Source organism: Hypanus sabinus, chromosome 10 (assembly GCF_030144855.1).
Source record: "Hypanus sabinus isolate sHypSab1 chromosome 10, sHypSab1.hap1, whole genome shotgun sequence".
NCBI lineage: Eukaryota > Metazoa > Chordata > Chondrichthyes > Myliobatiformes > Dasyatidae > Hypanus > Hypanus sabinus.
Genome location: NC_082715.1, coordinates 37,908,975 through 37,935,847, shown reverse-complemented (window position 1 = coordinate 37,935,847; position 26,873 = coordinate 37,908,975). Strand labels below are relative to the sequence as shown.

Genomic DNA, 26,873 nt, shown 5'->3' with positions numbered 1-26,873 from the left:
GGTTTAATATCTGTACAATAATCTCAAGGATATGTGTATTGGATCCTCAAATGCTGACTGTGCTGAGCATGAGAGAGCTGAATGAGGATCTCTTTAATTGTTGCAAGTACCCACATACTATTTCTGAACCTCAGTCATTCACTATTAGAAATGTATCACAGAATCTCAGAGGTGCTGTATTGATCAGGTCCTCATCAGGATTCATGTCATAAAGTTGCTCAGATGATACATGTATGTTTGTGTGTTTATATATGTTTTTATATTTATTAATGTGTGTGTGTGTATATATATAAAAAGCATGTGTATGTGTCTGTATGTATGTGTGTGTGTGTATACATATAAAAATAATATACTCCCAATATCTCTAAGCAGATAAATACCATATTTACCAGGCCAAGCTTGATAAATTATGAGAAATAAATGTATGCTAAAATTAAATGAACAAAGTAACACAAAGTTTAAACAGAAAATGCAGGATACACACCTTCAAGTAAGACAGCAAGTTGGCAAGTACAGGGAGAGAAACAGAATTAATGTTTCAGGTGGAAAACTTGACCAGAAGTGAGAAGGAGAGTGTAGTTTAAAGTTGTACAGAAGATGTAAGTGGATGAATGGAAACCAGGTTAACGGGTTGATATGGTGTTAGCTTTGGGAGCCATCCAATTTATGGGTTAATGAGGAGAGTTAAAAAGTGAGAATGCAAACAAAGTAGTGTAAAAAATTACAAAATGCAGGTCTGTAAGAAAAAGTCCTAATGGAGGGAGAGACCTGACAAAACGTCACAGAACCCTAGTCACTAGAGTTTAGTAACACTAATTACCATTCAATAACTTTGCACTAAAATGGACCGAATTTTTGTTCTAATTTTGTTTTTTTCTTGTGAAATTGTTTAACTTAATTTATATTTTTCTTGTGAACATCAGTTATATAATGCTATGCACCTGCGATGCTGCTTCAACTTCTTCATTGACAATGAACTCAACTTTGACTTTGAAATGGATGACGAGCAACAGAAAGACCAGTTCTGAGACAGGCAGTGTAATAGATTTACCTGAGATTGGGGATTTTATTTTGTGAAGGGAAGGCTGCAACATGCACAGACAGAAGAAGTGTTCCTCATTTGTGTGCTCTACCACATCATAACAGACAGGAGACCATGCACAAATAGTGGAATGGAGTATTAAAGTGAGAGGCAACAGAAAGTTCATGGTTAACCTTGCAAGTGGACATGCGCTCCACAGAGTAATTATTGCTCTATCCACAATAGACACTACTGCATAGGGTGCTGCATAGTAGTTTGGAATAAGTGCAGATGAATCGCTGCTTGGCTTGAATGGATGTTGGGGGGTGGGGGAGGGAAGAGATAAAAGTATAGGAATTGGATCTTCTGTAGATGCTTGGGAAAATGCTGTTAGAAGAAGAAAGGTTGGTAAGGATGGAAGAACAAACCTGGGATTCACAAAGGTAATGATCTCTTTGAAATGCTGGAAAAAGAGGGGATGGGAAGATGTATCAGGTGGTGGAATCTTGTTTATATCTAGCAGAAATTACAAATGATTGTTATTACACTTTCTAGGCATGTGATGTGCAAGTGAAGATCAGGAGTACTCTGAACAGGATGAAGTTAAGATCAAAGTTGCAAAAGTAAATGAATGCAACCAAGGGTTAGTTTTGGCAGCAGAGAAATCTCAGAGGAACCTGTGTTTTAAAAAAAGATCTGATAATCAGAGCAAATACAACAGAAATGGAGGCACTGGGAAAATAGAATGGAATTCTTAAAAGAAGCAGGGTAGGAGAAAATATGATCAAACCTCACTCCTGGTGTTACTTTAATCCTCTTTTCATTCTCACTCTGACCTATATATCTGTCAAATGGTCCTCAACTATTCTGATGCAATACAAAGCAAATTTGGGGAACAACACTTCATCTTCCATCTGGGCATGAAGTAGCCTTCCAGCCACAATATTGAACTCTATAACTTCAGTAATCCATTTTCTATGCCTGTTTCACAACAGCACATTTCTGCAGTAAGTCACTCACCTGTGGGAATAGCTCAGCTTTTCTCTCCATTATCATTGCCTATCCAATGGTCCTGCACTTCACTGCCCTTTTACTGTCCTTTGCTCATATTCCCACTAATTGCACCATCTAATGCACAACTAGACAAATTTTACAATTTATCCCCATCACCTGACCCGATCAGAGATATTCCCTTTGTGCCATTCACACCTTCCCAAACTTATCTGCAAATTACCTTTTTTTCTTGTTCTCATTCCTAATTTTGAGGAAGGATATTTGACCTGAATTAACTCTGTTATTTTTTATGCAGATGCTGTCTGACCTGCAGAACATATCCCCTACTTTCAATTGTCTTTTCAGATCTACAAAATCTGCATCTTTTAATTTAAATAGTAAAGTATATTGAACTTTCACCAACACATTGAATTACTTCCCAGCAAAAAAAATCTCTTGCAAAACTTAAAATAACTTCACAACTTTATGACCATCCCTTTCAGCCTTGTCACTGTGATCTATTCTGTCTGAATTAATGAAGAAGCTGTTCAGCTCCTTGTACAAGTACAACCTCAAGAGACCTATGTATGTTGAGCTGTCATTCATGTCAGCCTCAAAGACGCAATAAAGCAACTTCAACATAATACCAGTTAATTGATTTATAGTTCGCATCTCAATCTCAGAGAGAGTAAAAGTAAGCGGGCATTTTCCACTGAGGTTGGGTGAGACTAGAACTACATGTCATCAATTAAGGGTGAAATGTTTAAGGGGAATATGAGAGAGAGAGAGAGAGAGAGAACTTCTTCACCCAGAGGGTGGTGAGAGTGTGGAACTTGCTGCCAATACAAGTGGTAGATGTGAGCTCGATCTCAACACTTAAGAGAAATTTGGATAGGTACGTGGATGGGAGGGGTATGAAGGGCTATGGTCCAGGTGCAGGTCAGCAGAACCAGGCAGAGTATTGTTTAAGCACAGACCAAATGGGCCAAGAAGCCTGTTTCTGTGCTGTAGTGTTTTATGACTCTACACACATCTAATCTAGTTCTGGCTTGCCCAATTAATGATTTGACAAGTATTAGCAGACTGGCACTGAAAAATGTCTTCTTCATTTAATTAATTTCTGAAATTAATCATCTGACAAGTGCCTTCTAAGGCTTATTTCTGAAGTTTCCACTGCTGAGGATGATTACATTTTTCTCTGACACCACTCTGTTGGGAAACAAAACAAGTAAAGGCCATTAAAGATGATTTCTTTTGTAGTTCAAAATTCTTGTTTTTCTGCAGAATAAGAAGCAGAAACAGGAATAGTCCCTCCAGATCGTCATGACTTGCCCCATTCTATAAGATTATGGCTGATCAACAAGATTATGGCTAGTTCTTTTAACTAAACACTTTTCTGTATTAGCTGCATGTCCCATAATTAAACATTAGTTCTCTGCTTTGAATACAATTTGTTAGGGAATTCCAGAGATGCCCTGTCCTCCGAGTAATGATATTTCTTTTCATATTTGTCCTGAATGTTTGAAATCTTACTTTGAGACCATAAGATATAGGGTCAGAATTAGGCCATTTAGCCCATCGAGTCTGATCCGCCATTCATCAAGTTTGATCTTTTTATCCTGCTCCTTAACCCCATTTCCCAGCCTTCTCCACGTAATCTTTGATGCCTTGTCCAATCAAGAATCTATCAATACTTTGAGTCCTGTTTCTATGTAAAACAACAAGTCTGCATTTATCGAGCACTGTAGGTATTTCTAAAATTGGGTTCCAAAGTATTTACAATAGTTAAAAATATATATTATACCCTTACGGTATAATCCAGTGTGCCTTTTCCAATAATGCCTGATTTCCTGGGCAAGTGCATACTCTTTCACTGTCGCCTGTTCATATTCCAGTACTTACAGCAATGACATCAAATGTGTGTCATTTGTTGGTGACACAGTGCGGGGCTTAAAAAGAGATTGGGTGATTTTCGGCCCTATCTCATCAGGCTGCAAGGAGTGCAGGGCCAATAACAAGAAAGGAGGTGTAAGTGGAGTGGCCATTGTTGGAAAGGGCAGTGTAACAGTGGTCTAGTTTTAGCTCAACAGGTTTGAGCAACTGCAGGTGTGGAGGTTCCACGTAAATTTCCAGCAATTCTTTTCTGTTAGTACAAAGCCAGTGTGCTGAGAATGGGTTCAAAAGTAGTGGTATGTTCTTTGTATTAGCTGTAGTCTCCCTGATAACTACATCTGCATGAAGTGCATTGAGCTGCAACTTATTAGAATAATGTTAAGGAACTGGAACTGAACCTCAATGACCTTCAGCTCATATGGGAGAATGAGAAGGTGATAGGGGGTAAAGGGAGGTAGTCACCCCTATGTTGCAGATACCTGGATGACTGTTGGGAGACAGAAAGTGAACAGGCAGCCAATGTAAAGTCCCCCTACAGCCATTCCTTTCAGTAATAAGTATACCACTTTGAATACTGTTGGGGGGTGAGGGGGGGACGACTAATCAAGGGGAAGCTGCAGGGACTGATTCAGGCTCTGTGGCTCAGGAAGTAAGGGGAAGAGAAGAGGAGTACAGTACTGATAAAGGAGTCATGGAAACATAGAAAATCTACAACACATTACAGACCATTCAGCCCACAATGTTGTGCTGACCATGTAATCTACTCTTGAAGCTGCCTAGCATCTCCCTACTGCCTAGCCCTCAATTTCTCTAGGTTCCATGTACCAATCTAAGAGTCTCTTAAAAGACCCTATTGTATCCACCTCTACCACCTTCGCTGGCAGTGTATTTCTTGCACCCACCACTCTGTGTGTGAAAAGCTTACCTCTGATATCCCCCTTGTACCTACTTCCAAGCACCTTAAAGCTATGCCCCCTCATGTTAGCCATTTCAGCCCTGGGAAAAAATCTCTGGCTATCCACATAACAAATGCCTCTGATCATGTTATACACTTCTATCAGGACACCTCTCATCCTCCGTTGCACCAAGGAGAAAAGGCCGAGTTCACTCAACCTATTCTCATAAGTCATGCTGTCCAATCTAGGCAACATCCTTGTAAGTCTTCTCTACACTTTCCCTGTAGCATCCACATCCTTCCTGTTATGAGGTGACCAGAACTGAAAACAGTACTCCAAGTGGGGTCTGACCAAGGTCTTGTTTAGTTGTAACATTACCCCCCGGCTCTTGGACTCAATCCCATGGTTGATGAAGGCCAACATACCCTAAGCCTTCTTAACAACACCAACAACCTGTGCAGCAGCTTTGAGTGTCCTATGGACATAGACCCCAAATCTCACTGATCCTCCATGCTACCAAGAGTCTTAACATTAATATTATATTCTGTCTTCAAATTTGACCTACTGAAATGAACCATTTCACACTTACCTGGGTTGAGCTCCATCTGCCACTTCTAGCCCAGTTCTGTATCCTATCGGTATCCATAATTAGAGGAGCAGAAAGCAGATTCTGTGGATCTGGAAGAGACACCTAGGTAGTATGTTGCCTCCCAGGTGTCATGGTCAGAGATGACTCCACTTGGGTCCACATCATTCTAAAGGAAGAGGGGATTAGCCAGAAGTCACAGTGCATATTAGTACCAATGACATAGGTAGGGAAAAGGCAAAGGTCCTGAAGAGAGAATAAAGGGAATTAGGCAGAAAGCTGTAAGCAAGACCTTGAGGGTAGCAGTCTCTCAATCTGGCTGTGTCATGTGCCAGTGAAGGTAAGAATAGGATAATTTGGCAGATGAATGTGCAGCTATAGAATTGGTGCAGGGGACAGGGTTTCAGATTTCTGGATCATTCGGATCTCTTCTGAGGAAGGTACGACATGTACAGAAAGGACAGGTTACACCTGAATCCAACAGGGACTATTAACTTTGTGGACAGGTCTGCTAGCGCTGTTGGTTTAAGCTAATTTAGCAGAGGGGTGGGAACCGGAGTGATAGGGCTAAGGGTGGGGCAGTTGCTATACAAGTAGATGCAATGTGTAGTGAGATTGTGAAGATGGTAGGGCAAAATTGCAGTCAGTGGGATGAGTTAAAGTGTAACAGCATCCCAAAATAAAAAAAGGTGATGAATACAGGACTGACGGTGTTATATTAGAATGCACAGAGTACTTCGAACAAGGTAGATGATCTTATAGTGCAGTTACAGATTGGCAAGTATGAAGCTGTGGCCATCTTGGATCATGGCTGAAAGAAGATCACAGTTGGGAGCCTAACATCCAAGGTTATATATTGTCTTGAAAGGATGGGCAGGTAGGCAGAGGTGGTGGGGGGTGGCTCTGTTGGTAAAAAAATGAAATCAAATCCTTAGAAAGAGTTAAGAAACTGCAAGGGTAAAAAGACCCTAATGGGAGTTAAATACAGACCTCCCATCGGTAGCTTGCGTGTGGGATATAAATTACAATGGGAGATAGTAAAGATATGGAAACTGCCAAGGTTGCAATAGGGGATTTCAATATGCAGATAGATTGGGAAAATCAGATTGGTGCCAGATTCCAATTTGTAGAATGCCAACAAGAAGGCATTTTAGAGCATCTTGTCTTTGAGCCCACTAGGGGAATGGCAAATCTGGATTGGTTATTGTGTAATGACCATGATTTTGATTAGTGAGGTTAAGGTAAAAGAACCCTTAGGAGACCATAAAACACAGGAGCAGCATTAAGCCATTCAGCCTAACAAAACTGCTCCGCATTCCATCATGGCTAATCCCGGATCCCACACAACCCCATGCACCTGCCTTCTCGCTATAACCTTTGATGCCCTGACCAATCAGGAAACTATCAACTTCCACTTTAAACATCCTCTCCACATTCACCCTATCTAGTCCTCTCCACCTTCGGTACTTTTCAAGGAGATCCCCCCCCCCCCCACATTCTTCTAAATTCCAGTGAGTACAGTCCCAGAGCTGCAAAACACTCCCCATATGTTAACCCCTTCATTCCCAGAATCATCCTTGTGAACCTCCTCTGGGTTCTCTCCAATGACAACACATCCTCTCTGAGATATGGGGCCCCATACTGCTGATTGTACTCCAAGAGCAGCCTGATTAGTGTCTTATAAAGCCTCAGCTTTATCTCTTTGCTTTTATATTTTATTACCCTCGAAATAAATGCCAACATTGCATTTGCCTTTTCTTAACCACAGGCTCAACCTGTAAATTAATCTTCTGGGAGTCTTGCACAAGAACTCCAAAGTCCCTCTGCACTTCTGATGTTTGAATTTCCTTCCCATTTAGATAATAGTCCACACTATCAGAATCAGGTTTATTATCACCGGCATGTGATATGAAATTTGTTAACTTAGCAGCAGCAGTTCAATGCAATACATAATCTAGCAAAGAGAGAAAAATAATAATAATAAAATAAAACATAATAATAAGTAAATCAATTACATATATTGAATAGATGATCAAAAATATGCAAAAACAAATACTGTATATTATAAAAAGTGAGGTAGTGTCCAAAGCTTCAAAGTCCATTCAGGAATCGGATAGCAGAGGGGAAGAAGTTGTTCCTGAATCGTTGAGTGTGTGCCTTCAGGCTTCTGTATCTCCTACCTGATGGTATCAGTGAGAAAAGGACATGCCCTGGGTGCTGGAGGTCTATTGTTCCTTTTACCAAAATGCGTTATCATCCATTTCCCAACACTGTATTCCATCTGCCACTTTGTTGCCTATTCTTCCAATGTGTCTAAGTCCTGCTGCAATCATATTGCTTCCTCAGCACTACCTACCCCTCCACCTATCTTCATATCATCTGCAAACTTTGCCATAAAGCCATCAATTCCATTATCTAAATCATTGACAAACGATGTAAAAAGTATCAGTTCCAAGACTGGCCCTTGAGGAACACCACTAGTCACATACAGCCAACCAGAAAAGGCCTCCTTTGTTCCTTCTCACTGCCTCCTGCCTGTCAGCCATTCCTCTATTCATGCCAGTATCTTTCCTGTAACTGCATAGAAGCTTATCTTGTTAAGCGATCTCATGCGTGGTCTCTTAATGCCCCCTGAAAATTAAAGTAAATGACATCCATTGTCTCTCCTTTGTCCACCCTGCTTGTTACTTCCTTGAAGAACAGATTTCTCAAGCAAGATTTCCCTTTACAGAAACCATGCTGACTTTGATTTATTTTGTCATTAATCTACAAGTATCCACCTTATTCCAAATGCTACACGTACTTAAATACAGCAACTTTAGTCCAGCATTCTTCATCCTTTTGAATTTTGCCTCTGTGATATAATGTAACTCTTTGCTCTGTCTGCTATTACTAAGACCATAAGAACAAAGGAACAGAAGTAGGCCATTTGGTACATCGAATTTGCTCCACTAATTCACAATGGCTTTGGGGCACTAATCTCCCTGTATCCTTTCATACTCTGACTAATCAAGAATCTATCTACCTTTGCCTTAAATATACCCAATGACTTGGCCTCCACAATCACCTGAGGCTACAAATGTGACTGATTCCCCACTCTCTGGCTAAAGAAATTCCTCCTCATCTCCATTCTAAAAGAATGCCCCTCCACTCAGTCTGTGTCCTCTGGTTGCAAACTCCCCCACCAGAGAAAACATCCTCTGGACATCCACTCTATCGAGGTTCTAAAACATTTGACAGATTTCAATGAGGTCACCACTCATTCTTCTGATTTCCAGTGAGTTCAGGCCTAAAGCCATCAAACACTCCGCATATGATGTGCCTTTCACTCCAGGAATAATTTTTGTGAACCTGCTTTGAACTCTTTCCAAAATCAGCACATCCTTTCTTACATAAGGAGCCCAAAACTGCTCACCTCACTAGTGCCTTGTAAAGCCTCAGAATTACATCCTTGCTTTAATATTCTCGTCTTCTTGTAATGAATGCTAACATTGTATTTGCCTTCCTCACCACTGACTCAGCCTGCAAATTAACCTTAGGGGAATCCTACATAAGGACTCCCAAGACCCTTTGCTCCTGAGATTTTTGAATTTTCTCTCTATTTAGAAAATAATCTACCCTTTTATTTCTTCTACCAAAGTGCATCACCATATATTTCCTGACACTATATTCCATCTAAGTCCTTCTTTAACCTCTCTACTTCCTCAAAACTACATAGCCCCTTGACTTTGTATCATCTGCAAACTTGGCCACAAAGCCATCAATTCTGTCAGCCAAGTCATTGACATAATAATGTAAAAAGAAGTAGTCCCAACACTGACCCCAGTGCAACACCATTAGTCACCAGCAGCCAATGAGTAAAGGCTCTCTTTATTCCCACTCCTTGCCTCCTGCCAATCAGCTACTGTTTTATCCATGCTAGTATCTTTCCTGTAATATCATGGGATCTTAACCTGTTAGGCAGCCTCATGTATGGCACCTTGTCAAAGGCCTTCTGAAAATCCAAATACACAACATCTACATCCTGCTTGTTATTTCTTCAAAGAATTCCAACAGATTTGTCCATACGACCATAAGACATAGGAGCAGAATTAGGCCTTTTGGCCCATCAAGTCTGCTCTGCCATTCAATCGTGGCTGATCCTTTTTTTTCTCTTTCTCAACTCCAGTTCCCGGCTTTCTCCATGTAAATTTGATGCCATATCCAATCAAGAACGTATCAATCTCTGCCTTAAATACACCCAAATACCTGGCCTCCACAGCTGCATGTTAACAAATTCCCCAAATTTACCACCCTTTGGCTCTGTTTTGAGAGGGTGCCCCTCTTTCCTGAGTCTGTGCCCTCTTGTCATAGACTCTCCCACCATGGGAGACATCCGTTCCACGTCTACTAGGCCTTTCAACATTTGAAAGCTTTCAATAAGATCACCCCTCATCCTTCTGAATTCCAGTGAGTACAGACCCAGAGCCATCAAACGTTCCTTGTATGATAACCCTTTCATTCCTAGGATCTTCCTTGTGAAACTCCTCTGGACCCTCTCCAATGCCAGCACACCTTTGCTAAGATGAAGGGCCCAAAATTGTTCACAGTACTCAAGATCAGCACCACATCCTTGTCAAGCAAGATTTTCCCTTGAGGAAACAGAGCTGACTATGGCCCATTTTATCATGTACCTCCAAGTACCCTCAGACCTCATTCTTAACGATGGATTCCAACATCTTCCCAATCACTTAGGTCAGACTAACTGGCCTATCTTCTTGAAGAGTAGAGTGACATTTGCAATTTTTCATTCTTCCAGACCCATGCCAAAATTCTTGAAAGATCATTACTAATGTCTCCACAATCTTTAGCCACCATCTTCAGAACCCTGGGGTATTTACCATCTGATCCAGGTGATGTATCAACCTTCAGACCTTCCACTTTTCCAACCTTCTCCCTAGCAACTTCACACACTTCTACCTGCTGACACTCTCATAACCTCCGGCAATCGTCCACAGTGAAGAATAACACAAAATACTTATTCGGTTTGTCTGCCATTCCCTTGTCCCTTATTACTACCTCTCCACCATCATTTTCCAGCAGTCTTATATCTGCTCTCACTTCTCCTTTACACTTTATGTATCTGAAGAAAATTAATAGTCTATTTAATATTATTGGTGAGCTTACCTTTGTATTCCATCTTTTCCTTCTTGATGACTTTCTAAGTAGTGTTCTGTTGGTTTTTAAAAGCCCCCCAGCCCTCTAACTTCCCACTAATTTTTGCTCTATTACATACCCTCTCTTTGGCTTTTATATTGGTCATTTTGCCTTAAGAATATTTCTTTGTCTTTGGGATGCACTTATCCTGCACATCTGAATTGCTTCCAGGAATTTCAGCCATTGTTGCTCTGCTGTCATCCCTGCCAGTGTTCTCTTCCAATCAATTTTGACCAGCTCTTCTCTCATTCCTCTGTAATTCCCTTTACTCCACTGTAATACTGATATATCTGACTTTAACTTCTTCTCAAATTGTAGGATGAATCCTATCATATTATGATCACTTTCCCCTAAGGTTCCTTTAACTTAAGCTCACTAATCAAATCTGGTTCATTGCACAGTACCCAATCTAGAATAGTTGATCCCCTAGTGGGCTCAACCATGAGCTGCTCTAAAAAGCCATCTTGTAGCATTCTAGAAAATCCCCGCTTGGGATCCAGCACCAACCTTATTTTCCTAATCTACCTGCATACTGAAATCCCTCATGAGTATTGTAACATTGCCCTTCTGGCATACATTTTTTAGCTCCCGGTTTAATTTGTACACATCTTTACTCCGGTTTTGGTGTCTGTATACAACTTCCATCAGGGTCCTTTTACATTTACAGTTCCTTAGCTCTACCCACAACAATTCAACACCTTCCCACCATATGTCACCTCTTCCTAATGATTTAATTTCATTTTTTACAAGCAGAACCATACCACCCCTTCTGCCTACTTGCCTTTTGATATAATGTGTATCCTTGGATGTTAAGCTCCCAGATATAATCATCTCTTAGCCATGATTCAGTGATAGCTACTACATCATACATGCCAATCTGTAAATGTTCCTTATTTTGTATACTGCCTGCATTCAAATATGACACCTTTAGTCCTATATTCAATTTTATCCCCCTTTTATGTTGCATTTCATCCTGCTGACTGCAATTTTTCCTTGTCATCAGCCTTTCCTTGTTAGGAGTCTCACTACACTTTGCCTCTGTTTGTAAACCAACAACCTCATCTTCAGCACTATTACTCCAGTTCCCATCCCTGCCAAATTAGTTTAAGTCTTCCGAACAACTCTGGCAAACCCACCCCAAAGGATATTGGTCCCCCTTGGGTTCAGGTGTAATCTGTCCCTTTTGTACAGGTCGTACATTCCCCAAAAGAGATCCCAATGAACCATAAATCTGAACTCCAGCCCCCGCACCAGTTCCCCGGCCAAATGATCCTGTTCTTATCCTCACTGGCGTAAGGCACAGATAGCAATCCAGAGATTACTAATCTAGAGGTCCTCTTTTTTCAGCTTTCTACCTAGCTCCCTAAAATCTCTCTTTGGGACCATGTCACCTTTTCTGCCAGTATCTACCAAAGCTTCTAGCTGCTCCTTCTCCCCCTACAGAGAAGGTGCTTGCAAAGCTGAGAGGTCTATAGCTAAATAATTCAACTGTACCAGATGGACTACACCCCAGGGTTCTGAAAGAGATAGCTGAAGAGATTTAGAGGCATTAGTAGTGATCTTTCAAGAATTGCTAGATTCTGGAATGGTTCCTGAAGACTGGAAAATTGCAAATGTCACTCCACTCTTTAAGAAAGGAGGCAGGTAGAAGAAAGAAAATGAAGGGCCAGTTAGCCTGACTTCAGTGGTTAGAAAGACGCTGGAGTCTATTTGAGGTTTATGTCTATCTGGAGGCATATAATAAAATAGGCCAAAGTCAGCATGGTTTTCTAAAGAAGAAATCTTGCCTGACAGATCTAAGGGAATTATTTGAGGAAGTAACAGACAGGAAGACAAAAGAGAGTCAATGGATATTGTTTTTTGAACTTTCAGAAGGGCTTTGACAAGGTGCCACACTCAAAGCTGCTTAACAAGATAAGAGCCCATGGCATTACAGGAAGGTGCTAACATGGATAGAAGATTGGATGACTGACAGAAGGCGAAAAAGTAGAAACAAAGGCTACCTTTTCTGGTAGCCTGCCAGTGATGTAGTTTGCTGCAGGGGTCAGAATTTAATGTTATATGTCAATGATTTTTATGTCTTTGTGGCCAAGTTTGTGGATAACACAAAAATAGGTGGAGGGACAGGTAGTGTAGAGAAAATAAGGTGTCTTCAGAAGGACTTAGACAAGGAATAGACAAAGCAGCAGCAGATGGAATATAGAATAGGGAAGTGTATGGTCATACACTTCAGCAGATGGAAAAAAGATGTAGCTACTTTCTAAATTCAAAGGTGCAAAGGGTCTTGAAATTCCCTGTGCAGGATTCCCTAAAGATTTACCTGCAGGTTGAGTAAGTGGTAAGGAAGACAAATGTAATGTTAGCATTCATTTTGAGCGGATTTTGAATGAGGTTGGAGGTAACATCAGATGCACAGCAAGGTAAGACACACAGTAAGGTCTGCAAGACATTACAAACCAAAACCCAAATAGTATGAATCACAGTGATGCTTCACTACCAGATGAACTCAACACCTTCTATGCACGCTTTGAAAGTGAGAACACAACTACAATTGTGAAGAACCCTGCTGCATCTGTCATCTCTGTCTCAGAGGTCGATGTCATGCTGTCTTTAAAAAGGGTGAACCCTCACAATGTGGAAGGCCCCAATGGAGTACCATTGGGGTAAGGCTCTGAAAACCTGTGCCAACCAACTAGCAAGAGTATTCAAGGGCATTTTCAACCTCTCACTGCTACGGGCAGAGGTTCCCACTTGCTTCAAAAAGGCAACAATTATACCAGTGCCTAAGTAGAATAATGTGGGTTGTCTTAATGACTATCACCCAATAGCACTCACATCGACAGTGATGAAATCCTTTGAGATGTTAGTCATAACTAGACTAAAATCCTACCTCAGCAAGGACCTGAACCCATTCCAATTTGCCTACCGCCACAATAGGTCAATGGCAGACGCAATCTCAATGGCTCTCCACATGGCGTTAGACCACCTGAACAACACCTACGTCAGGATGCTGTTCATCAACTATAGTTCAGCATTTAATACCATCATTCCCACAATTCTGACTGAGAAGTTGCAGAATCTGGGCCTCTGTACATCCCTCTGCAATGGATCCTCCACTTCCTAACCAGAAGACCACAATCTGCAGATTGGTGATAACATATCCTCTTCGCTGATGATCAACATTAGCGCACCTCAGGGTGTGTGCTTAGCCCACTGCTCTACTCTCTATATACACATGACTGTGCGATAGGTATAGCTCAAATACCATCTATAAATTTGCTGATGATACAACCATTGTTGGTGGAATCTCAGATGGTGACGAGAGGGCATACAGGAGTGAAATATGCCAACTAGTGGAGTGGTGCCGCAGCAACAACCTGGCACTCAATGTCAGTAAGATGAAAGAGCTGATTGTGGACTTCAGAAAGGGTAAGACAAAGGAACACATACCAATCTTCATAGAGGGATCAGAAGTGGAGAGAGTGAGCAGCTTCAATTTCCTGGGTGTCAAGATCTCTGAGGATCTAACTTGGTCCCAACATATCCATGTAGTTATAAAGAGGCAAGAGAGTGGCTATACTTTATTAGGAGTTTGAAGACATTTGGCATGTCAACAAGTACACTCAAAAATTTCTATAGTTGTACCGTGGAGAGCATTCTGACAGGCTGCATCACTGTCTGGTATGGAGGGGCTACTGCACAGGACTGAAATAAGCTTCAGAAGGTTGTAAATCCAGTCAGCTCCATCTTGGGTACTAGCCTACAAAGTACCCAGGACATCTCTAGGGAGCAGTGTCTCAGAAAGGCAGCGTCCATTATTGAGGACCTCCAACACCCAGGGCATGCCCTTTTCTCACTGTTACCATCAGGTAGGAGGTACAGAAGCCTGAAGAGGCACACTTGGCGATTTGGGAACAGCCTCTTCCTCTCTGCCATCTGATTCCTAAATGGACATTGAATCTTTGTCACTACCTCACTTTTTTAAAAAATATGCAGTATTTCTGTGTTTGCACTTTTAAAAAATCTATTCAATATATGAAATTGATTTACTTGTTTATTTATTATTTTTTTCTCTGCTATATCATGTATTGCATTGAACTGCTGCTGCTATGTTAACAAATTGCAAGTCACATGCCGGTGATAATAAACCTGATTCTGATTAAAGACAAAAGCAAGAATGTAATGCTGAGGCTTAATAAGGCATGGTTCAGACCACACGGAGCACTGTGAGCAGTTTTGAGCCTCTTACCTAAGAAAATATGTGCTGCCATTGGACAGGGTCCAGAGGAGGTTCACAAAAACGATCCCAAGAATAAAAGGGTTAACAAATGAAGAGCTTTCGGTGGCTCTGGGCCTATACTCACTAAAGTTTAGAAAAATGAGGGGGAATTCAGCCAGTGCCTCTTCCCCAGGGCACCACTGCTCAGTACCAAGAGGACATGGCTTTAAGGTAAGGGGAGGGAAGTTCAAGGAGGATATTAGAGGAAGGTTTTTCACTCAGAGTGGTTGGTGCGTGGAATGCACTGACTGAGCCAGTGGTGGAGGCAGGTACACTAGTGAAATTTAAGAGACTATAGACAGGTATATGGAGGAATTTAAGGTGGGGGGGTTATATGGGAGGCAGGGTTTGAGGGTTGGCACAACATTGTGGGCCGAAGGGCCTGTAATGTGCTGTACTATTTTATGTTCTATGAATCTCACTGGTCTATAAAGTGTTGACAGGCCTAGATAGAGTGGATGTGGAGAGAACGGTTCCTATAATGGGAAAATCAAGGATCAGAGGGCACAGCCTCAGAATTGAGGGACATCAATATAGAAGAATACTGAAACATAATACTGAAATAATAAATCAGCCATGATGCATTGGTGGAGCTGACTTGATGGGCCAAATAACCTAACCTGCTCCACCATCTTATGTATCGCATGCCTATTTACATTATTGCTGCATGCCTAGCAACCATGTGTAACCAGTTGCTATATACTGACACGCAGCTCAGTGTTACTTTGCACATTGGAAGGTGCTGTTCTTATCTCCAATCTATTTTTAAAACAATTTTATCACTTGCTACATTCAAAAAAATGTGCTACGTGGTTCAGTTTCGAAGCCACTGCCTGTAAAGCCAGGGAATCATTTAATAGATACTTTTCAACACAGAAAATAAGTGATTAAATAAGAATGAATTGCCAAATGTCTAAGTGAGTCACATAAATAATATGGATCATGTAGTATTACAACTTGTGTAGCAACAATGTGGTTTTATTTTTCAAGAGTAAGAAGGAAGCATACTTACAGTTTAGAAGCGAGGATAAGAAAGAGGTCTTAATACCTATAAGGTAGACAGAAAGGAGGTTAAGAAAGTATTCAGCAGAGCTGGAAGGGGACATGAGAAGGCCTTCGTTGGTAGGATTAAGGAAATTGTCAAGATATTCTACACTTGTGAAGAATAAGGGGATGACTAGAGTGAAGGTAGGACCAATCAGATAAAAGAGAAAACATACCTGGAGTCAGAGAAAGTCAGGAGCTCCTTAATGAATACTTAGCTTCAAGATTCACCATTGAGAGGGACCTTGATGAATGTGAGGTAAGCTTAAAACATGTCATGATTAATAAAAAGATGTTCTGGAATTTTTGAAAAACATTAAGATAGATAAATCTCTGTGACTGGTTGGGATATACCCCAGTTTACTGCCAGAAGCGATGGAGGAGATTGCAATGCCTTTGCTGATGATCTTTGCATCTGCACTGGCCGCAGGAGTAATACCAGAAGATTGGAGGGTGGCAAATGTCATTCCTTTGTTTAATAAAGCTAATAGGGATATTCCTGGGAATTAAAGATTTGTGAGTCTCCCATCAGTGGAGGACAAACTATTGGAGAGGACTCTTAGGGACAGTAATTACAAACATTTGGAGAAGCAGAGTCCAATTAGAGATAGTTAGCATGGCTTTGAGAGAGGTAGGCAATGCCTTACAAGCCCGATTGATTTTTTTGAGAAAGTAACAAAAAAAAAATTGATGTAGGTAGAGCAGTGGAAGTGGTGCATATAGATTTTAGTAAGGGGTTCAACACGCTTGGTATGCTCATTTAGGAAATCAGGAGGCATGCGACCCAGGGGAAATTGCTTGTGTAGATTTGGATTTGGCTTGTCCACAGCATGTGGTAGTAGCTGGAGTGTATTGTGCCTGGAAGACCATAATTAGTAATGTTCCACAGATATCTGTTCTGGGGTCCAACAATAGGATATTGATAAGATGCAGAGCTGGGCTGAGAAATGGCAGATGGAGTTCAAAACAGTGATACATTTTGGAAGGTTGAATTTGAAGGAAGAGTACAGGGTTAATGGCAGGATTCTTATAAGTGTGGAGGAACAGAAAGATCTTGGGATCCATGTCCACAGATCCCTCAAAGTTGCTGTGCAAGTTGATAGAGTGGTTGAGAAGGCATATGGTGTGTTGGCCTTCATTAGTCAAGAACTTTTCAAGGTAATGTTGCAACTCTATAAAATTCTGATTAAACAACAAAATTGAGTTCATTTCTGGTTGCCTCATTATAGGAAGAATGAGGAAAGCTTAGAGAGGACTCAGAGGAGATTTACCAGGATGCTTCCTGGATTAGGGAGTATGTCTTCAGGAGAAGGGTTAAGCGAGCTATGGCTTTTGTCTTTGGTGTGGAGGAGGACTTGTCAGAGGTGTATAAGATGACAAAAGGTATATATAGACAACAAGCACCTATTTTCCCAGGAGATCAAAGGCTAATTATATGAGAGGGCATAATTTAAGGCAATTGGAGTTAAGTAAAAGGAGGATACCAGAGGTAGGTTTTTCACACAGAGTGGTAGGCACTGCTAGGGAGGTGGTAGAGGCAAATACATTGAAGAGACTCAGGCATATGGAATAAAGAAAACTGGATAGCTATGTGGAAGGGGAGGGTTAGATCGATCTTGGAATAGGTTAAAAGGCCGGCACAAAAGCTGTGAAATTCTGTGTTGTATGTATGGCTTCGTAGGGTTTCATAACACTATCAATAATTAGTTTAGAAGAATCTGTGGCTTCTGAGAAAGATGAAAACTTGCAGAAATTTTCAATGCAACAAAAATTATTTCAGGTCTAAAGATAGTCCTTGCAATATTCCCTTTTTTTCAAATATTTATTTCTTGCCTGACTTGAACCATTACTTGGATATTCTGAATCCATCTTTGCCACTATTCAAATCCAATGATTCCACTGCCAAATATAAACTGTTTTATGAAGGGAAGTACAACTATGGTACCTTCTTAGTTTTAAATAAGCTTGAGCAATTGAATAAACTGCCTTGAATTACTACTAAACTAATCAAGATAATATGAAATTTCAGATTTTAGAAGCACAGTTTCCGCCAGGGAAATGTGAAGTTTTTGAGTAGTTTGCTTATGGTAAAATGTATCAAAGATTATATTATAATCCCTTCAAAACTTCAGACTCAATATACTTCAGTAGTCCATGTTTGTAAATCACACGGACACCTTAATGGTTTTTTTCTTCTCAGTGAATGGGGTTTGATGCACCATCAATAACTCACACTGAGACGTAGGCGAGATATCGGCTTTTATTGACTGGAAGAAGGAACCAGGAGTGAGTGTCTATCATACAAGGTCCTGGAGACTGAGGCCGATCTTCAGGCCGCAGGTCTCCTTTATACAGGGGCCTGTGGGAGGAGCCACAGGAGCAGTCAGCAGGGGTGTGTCCCGACAGGCACATAGTTCACCACAGGGTTATATTTTTCTATTGTTCAGTAATACTTATAAACATTAGTAATGAAGTTTGGCGTCGATGAAAAAAGGTTCAATGAACGGAGAAAATAACATTTTAATTTATATTAATGTATAAAGGTCTATGGGGAAAATAATTAGTTATTATGCAATACATCCCATTTCTATTCCTTTTTTGTCTAAGTGCAAGAATATATAGACTAAAGTAGCCATTGTGGAATCAGTCACTGTAACTAGGCAGCTAGTGATACAAATTATTCTTTACGGGGAAAGGAAAGGACAACCATTTGTTCACGCTGGAGTAGAGAGTGGTAATGTTAGTCAGGGGTCCTGATCAGCAATCAGGACTGAGTCTCTCCTTCACCTACTCTACCAGTGCATTTTTCTGTGTGGTGGTGCACTGGAGCAATGGCATCAACAGGCTCAATAAACTGATTAGAAAGGCTGGCTCGGTTATAGGAGTCAAACTAGACATACTGAAGGTTGTGATAGAATGAAGGACCCTACGGAAAATCCTGGCAATTCTGGACCATGTTTCTCACCCTCTGCGTGCCACCTTGGCTAAATAGAGGCCAAGACAACAGAGTAGCTCCAAAGAGCTCTATATAAACTCATTCTTACCTTCAGCCATTAGGCTCTATAATGAGTCAACCTATAGCCTGGGAAGTGATGACCACCCGCCACCCCCCCCCCCCCCACCAACTCATAGACTGTTATTTACCTCTGCTTACCAGAGCTCTTTTTAGCTCTGTTTACCACAACCTACTATCGCGGACACCCTGTGCAATACTATCATCACTTATCTGAACAGTATGAATGGGCACCCAATACTGTATAACATGACAGTATTTCTTGCACTACCATTTTAACAGTGTGAACTTGGAAATCTTGTAAATCTAGTACATCTTATTTTTAAGGTAACTTATTTTTACTTTTTTACTTCACTTCTAATACTTGTATATCTGTGCACTAGTAATGCTACAGTGGCAATGTAATTTCCTTTGGGATCAATAGAGTATCTATCTAATCTGGATAACAGATTATAAGAGGATCAAGATGTCCTGATTTTCCTCCTATTCCACCTTAATACGTTGTTCATTGTGGCTACCGTCAGCTACAGGTGGTACTGCTGATCACCATTCTCTCCAACAATTATATACATTTTCAAGGTGACTGAAAGAGCAAAAAAGTAAGGAGCCAGCATCACATTCATGGGGTTGTATCATATTAGGCCTTGTCACAAAATAAAAAGTATAAGTTCAACCTAACCAAAGTCTTGTTGTCTACAACAAGAGCCAGTAACCCGATCCATGACATTCTAGAAGCAATCTATTTTACAGCAACTTAACAAATTATATTTTAATTTCAACTCTGTTAATGCATTCTTTGAAATCTCTTCATTGTATTTGCAGTCAGCTTCTTTGAAGTGATAGAACCTTTGAAATATTTGTGTAATGATATAGATTTGCATTGGGTAATTGTTAATTATAGCTATTTAATTAAAACTATTTGGTACTAATGTCTTGGCAGGATACAATATCAGCAGGTATGAACATCTTCAGGCACTACTGTGAGCAAAGAAAATCTGATGTGATCCTAGAAGATTTTACTATGCTTTTTTCATCGTTAACCAGAGCAAGATGTATCACTGAAACATTTGCAAATCTAGGGCTCTGCCTTAAAGTACCACTTTTGTTGAAAATAAAGCAACTCCTACAGTGGATTGAAGGGCAGCTTCCTTATGACAAAATGCATCCTTGGAGCCCTTTACAAAATATTATCTATTGAGCAGTCCACAGGGGCAAATTCCACCGAGGAAGCACACTAAGCCAATCTCATTAGAGATATCAAATAAATTGAATGTGGTCTTGCATGTGCCCTGAGCAGTCAAAAACAAAATAAATTATTCCTAAAACATGGCCAAAGTAGCTTTTCTAACTTGTCCAATGCTTTTTTTTACTATGTTTTCCGAGAGCATTCCATTGTAAATCTTGTGTTGATTCACAAAATAATTATGCACAGCATAGGCAACTGCTTACCAGCCTTGCAAATACACAAAGCATATCCATCTTTGCAGGATACCAAACAAATATCCTCACACTTTCACCCATCAAATCCATTTGAGCTGCAGGCACATAGCAAACTGCCAGCAAAGCCACGATTAATATCATCCTTTGCAATCAGTCTGTGTGACAATGCACACAATCGTAATAAAGAGGAATCAAGGGCAATAAATCACTGTGACCTAGCAGATTTAGTGAGGATTACTGAGATCTAACTAGAGAAAAGTTAGGACTGAGTTTTAAACATTTCAGAGATTCACAACTAAAGGAAAGAGAATATGAAATAGAGTGGTTAATCATGTTAAAGATTATATAACAGAAGAAGAAAACTTACTTTGTAATAAGTGAACACAAACAGAATCTATATTGACAGAGATAAAGAATAATAAAGGATCAATATTACTAATTGGAGTAATTAAGAGAGGAAAAAGTAAACAAATTATAGAGAATTACAAAAAAAAATCACAAGGGATTTCAACAACCTTACAATTAATAGGCTGGAAGAGCTGTAAAAAATCAGGTAAGGGCTGGCTTTGTAACTCTGAAACAAAAACACCATGGGACAATTAAGAAAGAAAGGTACTAGTCTGGCAGAAAAGGATTTTAAAGTTGAAGTTTGGAGAAATCATAAACCAGCAAAAGCTGATTAAAACTTTATAATGATGAGGAACTTCCTGAGACAGGATAGTGAACCTGTGGAATTAGTTGCCATGGACAGCTGTGGAGGTATTGGGTATATTTTAGCAGAGGTTGATAGTTTCTTGAATCATAAGGGTATGAAAGGTTACGTGGAGAAGGTAGAGTATGGGGCTGAGGGGGATAATCAATCAATCAGCCATATTGGAATGCTGGCACAGATTTGATATAATTAGGCTATTCAGCCTGTTGAGTCTACTCCACCATTCCATTATGGCTCAGCTCAGATCCCACTCAACTCCATACACCTGATCCCTCACCATATCCTTTGATGCCCTGACCAATCAGGAAATGATCAACTTCCACCTTAAGTATACCCAAGGACTTGAACTCCACCGCAGTCTGTGGCAGATCATGCCACAGATTCACTACACTTCGGCTAAAGAATTTCCTCCTTACTCTGTTCTAAAAAGTCGCCCCTCAATTTTGAGACTGCACTCTCTAATTCTGAATACCCACACCATAGGAAATACCCTCTCCATATCCACCCTAAATAGTCCTTTCAACATTCAGTAGTTTTCAATGAGATCCTCCTACATTCTTCTAAATTCCAGTGAGTACAGTCCCAAGGCTGCCAAACAGTCCTCATATGTTAACCACTTCATTCCTGGAATCATCTTCATGAACCTCCTCTGGACTCTCTTCAATGACAACACATCCTTTGTTCTGAAATATGTGTCCCAACACTCCAAGTGCAGCCTGACTAGTATCTTACAAAGGGTCAGCATTTTCTCCTTGCTTTTATAATCAAGCACTTTTTCCATTGTAATAGCAATGGCACTCATTCCTGCTCTCTGATACTCATGGACCTTTGGCCCACTGCTAGTGTCTTCCACAGTGAAGACAGATACAAAGTACTCATTAAGTTCACATGCCATCTCTTTGTCCCACATTATTACCTCACCAGCATCATTTTCCAGTGGTCCAATATCAACTCTCACCTCCTTTTTACTCTTTATACAACTGAAAAAACTTTTAGTATTCTGCTTTATATTATTGGCTAGTTTGCTCTCATATTGTATCTTTTCCTTCTTATTGCTTTTTTAGTTTCCTTTTGTTAGATTTTAAAAGCTTCCCAATCATCCAACATTCCACTTACTTGTGCTACCATATATACCCTGTCCTTGGCTTTTATACAGTCCTTAACTTCCTTTGTCAGCCAATGTTGTCTACCCCTGCCACTTGAGAGCTTCCTCCTCTGTGGGACACATCTATCCTGCACCTTGTGAACTATACCCAGAAACTTCAGCCTCCTCCATTCAGCCACCATCCCTGCCAGCATTCTCCTCCAATCCACCTGGGCAAGCTCCTCTCTCATGCCTCTGTTATTCCCTTTATTCCATTGCAATACTGATACATGTGACTTATACTTCTCCCTCTCTGATTGCAGTATGAATTCAATCATATTATTATCACTGCCTCCTATAGGTTCCTTTACATTAAGCTCCCTAATAAGAACTGGATTATTACACAACACCCAATCTAAGATAGCCTTTCTCCTTGTAGGCTCAAGCACAAGCTGTTTTAAAAAGCCATCTCATACGCATTCAACAAATTCCCTCTCTTGCGATGCAGCTCCAACCTGATTTTCCCAATCTCCTTACATATTGAAGTCCCCCATTACAATTGTGTCATTACCTTTGTTTTATGCTTTTTCCAGCTCCCTTTGCAATCTCAACCCCACATTTTGGCTGCTATTTGGAGGCCTATATATGATTCCCTTAATGTTTTTTCACCTTTGCAGTTTCTTAACTTAACTCACAAAGATTCAACATCCTCTGACCCTATGTCACCTTTTTCTAAAAATATAATTGCATCTCTTACCAACAGAGGCACTCCACCACCTATGCCTTCCTGCCTCTCCTTTCAATAAAAAGTATATCCTTTGATGTTAAGCTCCCAACTATGTTCTTCTTTCAGCCATGACTCAGTGATGCCCAAAACATCATACCATGTGCCATGAGTTTGTCCACCTTATTCTGAATGCTACACACAGTTAAATACTGCACCATCAGTCCTGCATTCTTCACCCTTTTGAATTTTGCCTCTGTGGTACAATTTAACTCTTTGCTCTTTCTGCATTTGTACCTAGTCATTGACTTGTTCTTTCTTACATTCATGTTACATCCATTATTTACTTGTAAACCTGTTTCCTCATCCTCAGCTCTATCATCCTTGTTCCCATCCCCCTGCCATATTAGTTTAAACCACTCTCAACAGCTCTAGTAAACCTGCCGCAAGAATATTGGTCCCCCTCTGATTCAAGTGCAACCCGTCCCTTTTGTACAGGTCCCAATTATCCAGGAATCTGAATCCCTGCCCCTGCTCCAATTCTTCAGCCACACATTTATCTACCACATCATTCTATCCTTATCCTCACTGTCACGTGACACAGACAGCAATAATGAGATAACTACCCTTAAGGTCCTGCTTCTCAGCTTCTTTCCTAACTCCCTGGATTCTTTTTTCAGGACCTGCTCCCTTTTTCTGCCTATATCATTGGTACCAATATATACCACAACTTCTGGCTGCTCACCTCCCCCCCCCCCCCCCCCCACCAACCACCTTTTCAGGATATTATGGACACATCCAGAAATATCTCAGACCCCAGTACCTGGGAAGCAAACTACCATCCATGTTTTCTTTTTGTGTCCACGGATTCATCTATCTGTCCCCTGATTATAAAGTCCCCTATTACTGCTGCCATCCTCTTCAGTTTCCTATCGTTCTGAGCTACAGAGCCAGACTCAATGCCAGAGGCACAGCTGCTGTTGCTTCCCCCAGGTAGGTCCCCACCACCACACCCCCACAACAGTACTCAAAATGGAGTACCTGTTGTTGAGGGGGACAGGGGTGCTCTCCACTATCGGACTTTCTCCCTTCCTCTCCTGACAGTCACCTATTGATCGGTCTCCTGTAGCCTTGGGGTGAAATTTCCCAGTAGCTCCTGCTTCACTTTCCTGAACAAGCTGAAGATCATCAAGCTGCAGCTCCAGTTCTTTAATATGGTCTCTAAGGAGCTGCATCTTGATACACCTGGAGCAGATGTGGCCATCAGGGAGGCGGGAAGTCTCCTGGAAATCAGAACAGAACACTGGCTCTGTAGGTGTACACCCTATTCTCTCAAGATTTAAATAAGAAATAAGGAATGAACTCGTCTACTTACCTTGCCTCTGCATGTGCTCATCGAAGCCTTGTTGACCCAAAGCCTTACTACTCTGCCTCAGACTACTCCAATGATGACCACTCTGCTAGGTATTACCCCTCTTTTATAGAGACTGGGTTTTAAAGATCTTCACCAGACCAGACAGGAATGCTTCTGTTACATCTGTGCAGTACTCCAACTAGTGACTCCCGTCGATAAACTTCTTTCTTATGGTCTCATCAAGTAGTTTATGGAAATAGGGCACCAGTAAATCTGAGAACAGAAGTAAAAGACCTTTTAAATTATATAAAAAAGAATGGAATCAGTAATGGGGAAGAACAAATGGCAGAAATGTTGAATAAAAGTTTTGTAATTGGTATTGTCATACTAGAATCAGGTTTATTATCACTGATATGTGTCATGAAATTAGTTGTTTTGTGACAGCAGTACAGTGTAAAACATAAAAATTTGATTTGCAGGGGTTTCAGACGAAATCCCTGCAGAACGTCACTGGTCACTGACCTCCAGGCAAAATACATTCCTTCACCCATGGTAGTGTGTTTCATTCACTTACAACACTCTGTATTAAAAAAAAACTACCTCCAATATTCCCCCTATACTTTCCTCCAATCAGCTTAAATTATGCCCTCGCATATTAGCCATTACCACCCTTCAATAAAGGTGCTGGCTATCGACTCTATCTGTGCCTCGTATCATCATATATACCTCTATCACAAGACCTTTTATCTTCTGTCATTCCAAAGAGAAAAGACTTGACTTGCTATCTTAATAAGACATGCTCTCTAGTCCAGGCAGAATCTTGGGAAATCTCCTCTGCAACCTCTCTAAAGTTTCCTCCTTATAATGAGGTGACTAGAACTGAACACAATACTCCAAGCGTGGTCTAACCAGAGTTTTATTGAGCTGCAACATTGCCTTGTGCTTCTTGAACTTAATCCCCCAACTAATGAAGGTCAACACACCATGCACCTCTTTAATCATGCTTTGAATTTGCATGGCAACTTTGAGGGATCTATAGACATGGACCCCAATATCCCTGTGTTCCTCCACACTGCTAAGAATGCTGCCATTAATCTTATACTCAGCCTTCGAGTTCAAACTTCCAAAGTGTATCACTTCACACATCCTAAATTGAATTCCATCTGCTGCTCTCAGTCCAGCTCTGCTTTGTATCAATGTCCTAGTGCAACCCATGATAACTTTCTACTATGCACAGTACCACCAACCACTGGACCAGAGAGTGAAAGTGTGATCATGGTAATATCAACCACATTTTTTAAGAATAACTGAACCTCACAAAGATGCCTTGGTTTTGTGCTTATGTAAGAAATTTTTAAAGGAAACAAGATTTAAACAAAGGCTTTGAAGAATTCAATTTTCAAATAGTTTTGAATCATACACTCAGTGGCCACTTTAGTAGGTACACCTGTACATCTTATTAATGCAAATAATTTATCAGCCAATCGTGCAACAGCATCTCAATGCATTCAAAGCATGCAGGCATGGTAAAGAGATCTAGTTGTTCAGACCAAATGTCTGAATGGGGAACACACACAAAATGGTAGAGAAACTCAGCACGCCAACAGCACCTGTGGAAAAAAGTATAGTCGATGTTTTGAGCCCAAAATGTCGACTGTACTTTTTTCCATAAATGCTGCCCAGTCTGCCAGGTTCCTCCAGCATTTTGTGTGTGTTGCTCAGATTTCTAGCATCTGCAGATTTTCTCCTGTTTGTGGCCAGAATGGAACAGAAATATAATATAAATGACTTTGACCTTGGATATTTGTTGGTGCCAGACGGTGTAGTTTGAGTTGAAACTGCTGGTCTCCTAGGATTTTTATACACAAGTATCTCTAGAGTTAACGGACAATGGTACAAAAAACAAAAGAAAAACATCCAGTGAGTCAGTTCTGTGAGCAGAAATGCCTTGTTAATGAACGAGGTCAGAGGAGAATAGCAAGACTGATTCAAGCTGACAGGAAGATGACAGTAACTCAAATAACCACACATTAAAGCAGTGGAGTACAGAAGGGCAACTCTGAAGTGGATGGTCTACCACAACAGAAGACCACGAACATACACAGTGACAACTTTATTAGGAACCCTTACTAACATAGTGGTCACTTGGTGTATTTAGCATTTTTATATGCTTTCCCAGGATGTGGACCAGTGTTTGCAGCATTAATTGTCCATTCCTAATTACCCCAAATTAAGAAAGCAATAATAATCAGCCACTTTGGGTGCTTATTGGTGTCTGAATTATTTTCATGTTTTACATAGCAACACTTATAAAGGTTAGAAACAGATAATGAGATTTTCAGGAGTCATGTCGCATAGCAATCAGAGTACATTTGATGCTTTTGAAACTCCAAGACAGTCGTGATCAACCACAAAGTTATTTTAACTTTCATATTGATAAAGATTGTGACCACTAAATGATGTGCATATTTGTGCTGCTGTTACCAACCACGAGGACATAAAGATATTCTCTTAAAGATTAATGATCTCCACTAAAATCCATAGCACATTGAAAATAATATTTTACAATGTTTACCTCGTGCTCTAGTGCCATAAGAAATGTCAAGATAATCCATTCAATGACAGATCTCCATACAGA

General features: G+C 40.6%; 1 protein-coding gene across 1 annotated transcript in view; it reads left to right on the top strand.

Annotated features, from left to right (window-relative positions):
- The window catches only part of LOC132400593 (exostosin-1-like), a 450,728-nt gene that overhangs the window by 418,336 nt on the left and 5,519 nt on the right, over nt 1-26,873 (top strand). The window lies entirely within an intron of this gene.